A 7,500-nucleotide genomic window follows, 5' to 3' on the forward strand; every position below is an offset into this window, starting at 1 on the left:
ATCGACAGCTGTTCCCCTCCCGGAAGAGAGCTCAGAGCTTGTATGATCGATCTGAGTGAGAGTGAGAGTGTGTGTTAATATGTGTATTTTCCTCCTCCTTTCTATCTATTTCTTGATCTATTTTTGTATTTATTTGATTATCATTTATTTATTTATTTATTTATTCACGTATTTATTTATTCATTTATTCATTTATTTATTTATTTTTATTTATTTATTTATTTATTCATTTATTTATTTATTTATTTATTTATTTATTTATCTATTTATTTATTTATTTATGTATTTACTTATTTTTATCTATTTAATTATTTATTTATTTATTTATCTATTATTTATTTATTTGTTTTATCTATCTATTCTTTATCTTTATTTATCTATTTATTTATTTATCTATTTATTTATTTATTTCTTTGTTTTTTCATTTTTTTTATTAACTTATTTATATATCTATTTACTTATTTATCTATGTCTTGGTCAATTTCTCATTTTCTTTTTATTTTCCTATTTTTCTTTGTTTTTTTACCTTTTTCTCCTGCTCCTTCTCCTCCTCCTTTTTGTCATCCTTCTCCCTCTTCCTCACCTTCTTCTCTTTCTTCTTTTTCTACTTCTTCTTCTTCTTCTTCTTCTTCTTCTTCTTCTTCTTTTAGGGTATATGTTATCAGCCGGATAAGGTCTATATTAATAGAATTGTTTCATTAATGTCGGAAAATATCTATTTTCGTTGAGTTTCTGAAGTGGCGATTTGCCCGTTATCAGGTACTATTGTGTGAAGACCTCATATACACTCCAATCTGTTACTGTCCTCCTTGAGCAAGGAGGGAGTGGGGTCTGTGTAAGGCAGTGGTTCCCAAACATTTTTGTTTTCAGCTTTATAACTTTACGTACTAAGTTAACATTAATCCTAATACCAAGTACAGTAATGTTTTCTTAATTTTCAGATTTGTTTTTGCCATCCCACCATTACTGCCGTAAGTTTGTTAAGTTACCCCCCCCCCCCTCCCCCGGGGGGAATAACTTACCCCCAGTTTGGGAACTACTTGTGTAATGCGAGTTACCCGTAGACTGGATCATAACTGTAAACTTCTGTAAACTTTGAGCTCTCATCCGGGAATTTAATAGCTGTCGCTCACATGATCCAATTACGACGGTCAAGCTGGAGAAGAACATTTGAGCTTACATCATATTTTTCATAATTGCCAAACCACCTTTCCACATTTAGTAACTACGATCAAATAAAAACGAAAGGCTCAGGAGAATTTACAAAGTTATTATAAACGTAATTGACCTTCGATTTTTCCTGTTGATATATTTACCGTCCTTATTTGATTTTGAATTTGCTATAAACCTGCAAGATCGTACCTAAAATTGATGTGACGAACGACCAAATCTGATAGGTTGGTGGGGGACAAGAATACCACAAATGCATTCCATACGTGTCGTAAAAGACCATGGAATGGGGTGGAGTAGAGCAAAAGATACTTCAGCCAGCAGCGTGACTACTTGATTTTAGAAAGGATTACAAAGGCGGAGCATGCCGACAGGAGACCTTTTGGTCCATATCTAGGTCGGATGCGAAAAAATCATAATAATGATAAATAAATGAATAAATGAAAACTAATAATGTAAATAATGAATAAAATACATAGGTAAGTGCATAGGTATAGTTAGATAATAAACAAACAGGTAAATAGTAAATAATAGTAAACTGACATATAACTTATAATAAATAAGAATCAAGCAAGTAATGATAAACAAACGGACAAATTATAACAAAACAAATAAACAAATGATATATAATAAATGATAGTCATTACATCATCTTCCGTTTATTTTCTCTACCGAGAAGTGACAATATTTAGCTGAACTGAAACCTTTTTAAGAAGAAAAACAAAGAGAACTTCGACAGAATCCATTGCTGAAGGGGCACGTTGGTCAAACCTGTCGGGAGTTGTTTGCAATGGGCAGAGAGAGCGACTGCATGGGAGCTTGCCTGCTCGGAGAGACCGCGGAGACACCCACTGACGTGTAAATGAATCAACGTGCTCCGTGGTTTATGACCCCAATTGATGATAATGATTAGTGGTGACCCAGGAAGACAAAGGGTCAGGGTACGTATATATGACCATTCGTGCTAATAAGAACACGGGTACGTGTGTTCACTTATGCAAAGTAGACCACTTGGAAAAAGAAACTAACGAAGCAGAGCGCTTTCGTATATTACATCTTCAGTTCAAAAAGTACACTGAAGATGTAATATACGAAAGCGCTCTGCTTCGTTAGTTTCTTTTTCCAAGTGGTCTACTTTGCATATGACCATTGTTATAAAACACAAACAAGAGGGGCTTAGATATATTACAGATTTTAGTAAAGTCAGCCTTAAATGTAATCTTACGGGTAGCCGAAAGCAGTGGGTTCGAATCCTACATGCGACTGTCATAAAAATGATCAGTCTTAGCCTACAGTATTAAGGAATGAACTGAAGAGACGAGAGAAAGTTATACGAAACATTTAGAACTCAACAGGAATATATCTTCTTGAATTTCGTTCATTCACGATAGGATTTCATACTTAGAAAATGAATCATCATAAATGATTTTTGTTTTAGATTTTAAGGAATGTATTGAAGACACTAGCAAAGTGTAAAGGTATTAAATAAAAAAATTAAGGTACAGCAGAAGTACTTTTATTTATTTATCTATTTATTTGTTTATTTATCTATTTATTTATCATTTATTTATTTATTTATTTATTTATCTATTTATCTATTTGGTTATTTATCTATTTATTCATTTATTCGTTTATTCATTTATCTATTTATTTATTTATTTTTTTTTTTTTTTTTTTTTTTTTTTTTTTTTTTTTTTTTTTTTGCGTTTTGTTCATCTACCATAAGGCTTTGGGTTTAGAAGCATAAACATAACCGTCTGTGTTTGAGGACATTTCAGTCAAATGCATTTCCTCCATGCACCTCAACAACCAACCAGCCAAAAAGAAAGAAATGAAAAGAAAAGAAAAAAAAGAGAAAGAGAGAAAGAAAAAATGGGGAGGGCTACGGCCTTGCATCTCCATCACGAAGGAGCCATGGCATTTTACGTTAACAAATATTAGATTTTTTCTTTTTTTTTTCTTCTTTTTTTCTTTTTTACGTAAATGTCACTGGTTCTGATTGGTCCTGCAGTCTGTTCTCGCTCTCTGGCGACGCGAATCGTATATTCTATATAAACTAAAGCCTACATGGGGTTTTCTATTCACCCTAATTTGACAATAGGAAACCACTCTGCGTATTGTTTATATTTTACAAGATAAAACTACAAGAATTTTTTCTTGTCAATTTTGCGCATATTGCTAATTTGAAAATGCCTTTGTAATATGTGAGCTGGTGCCCTAATCGGAAGCGAGCTGGTCTCGCATTTCCTTAGTTGTGGGTTCGAGTCCCGGACTCCTCTCCTGTTATTAACAAGTGACTGTTACCTACCCCAATAGCCCAAGCGAATTGGGATATGCATCTAAGCGTCTCATGGCGTAGACTTCTCATCTTCTTTACCTTTGCAATATACAAAGAATTCTTTCACATCTGTTAATTGACCGCAACAATCCAGGTTTACACTAGTAGTCTAACTTTGGAAATTTATTTTGATCTAAAGAAAATATTTTTTTCACAAAACTTTTATGCTATAACTTTTCATACGTATACAATTCCACCTTGTTTTGCTGTGCCTCTGTACATACAAACATACAATCACTCATCTGTGTGGTTCATCAAATAAAGGCTATCAACAAAAACTTCCTCTCCACATGAGGTTTGAATACTTGCGAGTGGTTATGTACTAACACTTGCCTTGGTAGCCTTGAGAGTCAATAGACAACAAGATTAACCAGACAACTATTGTATAAAGAGGCAGCAGTTGCTAAGCGTTTGATAGTGACCGTTTGCTTTCAGACCATCATCTTGCATTAATACATGAGAACATAAGAACATAAGAATGAAGGAGACTGCGAGAGACCATAAGGCCTACACTAGGCAGCTCCGTGTCCATCACCTGTCATCCCCTTCCATAAAGTTGTCTAATCGTTTCTTAAAACAACTGATAGTTTCAGCGCTTACTACATGGTTACTAAGTTTATTCCATTCGTCGACCACCCTATTAGCAAACCAATTCTTGCCTATTTCCTTTTTTTATCTAAATTTGTCCAGCTTAGAACCATTACTGCGAGTCCTGCCCTGTTGTTTTAATATGGTGACCTTGTTTGCATCACCCCTGTTAAAGCCTTTGATCCACTTGAACACCTTTATTAGATCACCCCGCACTCTGCGTCTTTCCACAGACTGTATGTTAAGGTGCCTAAGCCTCTCTTCGTAAGGCAAATTTCTGAGTTCATGTATCAAACCAGCACAGAATTTACCTGGCCGCAAGCTCAAGTTGTCCCAGATGAAATCACCATATTGAGGACAGTGAACACATCGTCTGAAACTGCCCCACTTTAGCCCTACCTTGACAACAACTTAATGTCTTTTCTTTAGGTGACTTATGGACACATTTGGTGGCTGCTGGCTGTTGGCTGCTGGACGAGCGTCTTCAACAAGAGACCTGGGGCAACGGATTGATTACACATGATACTTTCCAAGCGTTTAAGTTTCTGCGCTTTCTCCACGTACCACGTATAGGTTTCCTTTTGGATTCGTGATATCATTTGACTACTAAATATAGAAAATTATATTCTTCCACCTTGCATTTTTATTCACGATACCGTACCTATAATGGTTTTATCATACTCAAACAGGGCATTCCACTTTAATTTGATATATCACAGTTGTACAATAACCACGAGATTTTGGTGTGGTGGACATTAACCCTTATAGCTCAATGAAGGGTTTCGATGCTTAAAAAAGTCTATTAAAGACACAAACAAGGACGAGTATGAAAGCATGAACAAACAGCCATGTATTTTATTTGTATTTTGTAGTGTATTTTTGTTTTTAATTTAGTCGTTTGTTCCTGATTCTTCAGTGCGGACATTTGGTCCACTTCTATTTACTCTTTGTCCTGTTGTTGTTTACTATGTGTCACCTATGGTCACTTTTTCTTCGTTTGTTTTATGTTCAAAATTGTAACTTTTATTTCTATTCTATTGTAACTGGTATTGTAATGTATTTTATTATTTTTATTGTATGTTATTTTATTTTATTTTATTATTGTATTGTATGCGTTGTACAATTGACTGAAAGGGTGAACCTTTCCCAGGTTTACCATTTCAGCGATTCATAAGGAGTTCACATTCTTGTAACCGTTATACCCCCTGAAGATGATTCCTGGACGGGAATCGAAACGTCGGGCAAATAAACCCTTCAATTGAATCTGGTGTTTGCAGTTTTCCAACATGTATATATGTATGTATATATATATATATATATATATACATATATATATGTTAACATATATATATATATACATATATATTTCAATAAAAGCGATAGACAGTTCAGCATGTTGAATTTTCTTGAGGATATTCTCCTTATTACGTAAGATAGACTTATTCTCTCTTGCAAGATGAGATGATTTCTCCGTAGGAGGTCATCTGGGCTGCCATATCGCGATTTCGAGTCACATTGACTCTTCTTCAGTGGCGTGGAAGTGGATCTTGTCTTCACAGTGGGATAGATCGGAATGATTTCTCCTACCGTGTGTGTGTGTATTCGTAGGAATATATATATATACACATGTATATACATACATAAATATATATATATATATATACATATATATATATATATACATATATATATACATATATATATATATACATACATATTATGATAAAGTAGTAGACTCTGTCTGTCTGATTGTTTATTTGTTTGTTTGTACGTACACGAACTCCTCCTAGGGTTTTAGAGATAGACCCCCATAACCATATATATTCTGATACACTATCACTCCAGGTACTTGGATAACTATATTTCATTAAAAAAAATGTTTTGGTAAGGGTTAAGGGTTATAGTTAGGAGGTGTATGTAGTATTCCCTGAGGTCGCGTAGTATTTTTTGTGACTTAAGAATTAATATGATTAAACAAACCATTGTATGTGTCCATAAATATTATTTACATTTGTGAAATTAATGTTGCTACAAACCATGATAGCTTTTGTAAGAAGAAAGCATGTTTATGGAAAATGATTGTATAATTTTACCAAATGTTGAAATATTGGCTATTTTCATTTAATTTTTGTGCGGGCGGAATTAGTTCATTCACAAACTCCTACGTTTTTGCAGATAAATCCCTATAACATATATATATTCTGAAGATAGATAAACTAGATACATTTCTTCACCTTTCAGCTGTAGACATTTATTGTCAATCCATACACACACACACATGCACATACACATGCACACAAAAGAATGTGTACACATGATATTTGTGATATTTACATTAAAGGATATACTGTTTTCACATTTTTCGTGCGTTACATTTTTCATTGAGTTATATTGATACGTGTAACTTTTCTCCGTAAATTCTATCAGAATTGAAATAATCAGCATTTGCCCGCAGCAACATGCCGTTAATTTGGCTTATATATATATATATATATATATATATATATATATATATATATATATATATATATATATATATATATATATATATATATATATATACGGTGAAGAACACAAACACAAGGCAAGGCATGGAACCCTAAACACACTTACGTTTCGTTCGCGTAGAACTTCGGAGTGTGTACGGAAAACTGTGATTAAAATTTATGTACTAGACTTAGTTTTCTTGTTGGATACTTAGGAAAAGTCGTTTTTTTGTTTGTTTTTTGGCGAGGGGCGTGTTCTATGATTAAAATACCAGCTTGTTTTGCTAAATTGATAAATCCTCCCCGATAGTTCTATGAATTCTCAGTTGAAATATATGCTCATTCTACAATTCTTCTAGTGAATTTATCAAAACTTTATGCAGTACTTCAGCTTCTCTCCAGTTTGGTAAATGATCAAATTTTCCCGCCTGAACTAATAAAGAATTCGATGTCCTATGTGCCTTAATGTCGTTTATATATTCATAAATTATTTTATCTAATTCCCTAGATGTCTCGCCATAATATGCCATTGTGCAACCATTGCATGGGATTTTGTATACGACACTGTTTTCGAAATAGGTTCTCATTTCGGAAGTCTTTACCAAATCCCCTATCCTCTTATTAGTTACTTTAGCTTCGTTTATGCCCGTTTTTGTCAGATATTTGTCTATTATTGTTGATCTTTCTGAGCCTGGTACTGGTACAAAATTGGCAGCAGTTTGATCATTGCTCTCTTTCCACGATTATAAATACTTGTTTTTTCTTTTTAATCTCCTCATCACTCCCTCTGGGTATCCAATTTTTTCAAAGGTTTTCATGATATAATCAAATTCTTCTTCTAGGTATTCTTTGCTACAGATTCGTAGTAGTGCCCTGAAAAAAATCCTATTATTATACCACTTTTTATCCTGTCACCAT

The sequence above is a fragment of the Oratosquilla oratoria genome, chromosome 7 (assembly GCF_046742065.1).
Source record: "Oratosquilla oratoria isolate Oo_2021 chromosome 7, ASM4674206v1, whole genome shotgun sequence".
In the NCBI taxonomy this organism is placed as follows: Eukaryota; Metazoa; Arthropoda; class Malacostraca; order Stomatopoda; family Squillidae; genus Oratosquilla; species Oratosquilla oratoria.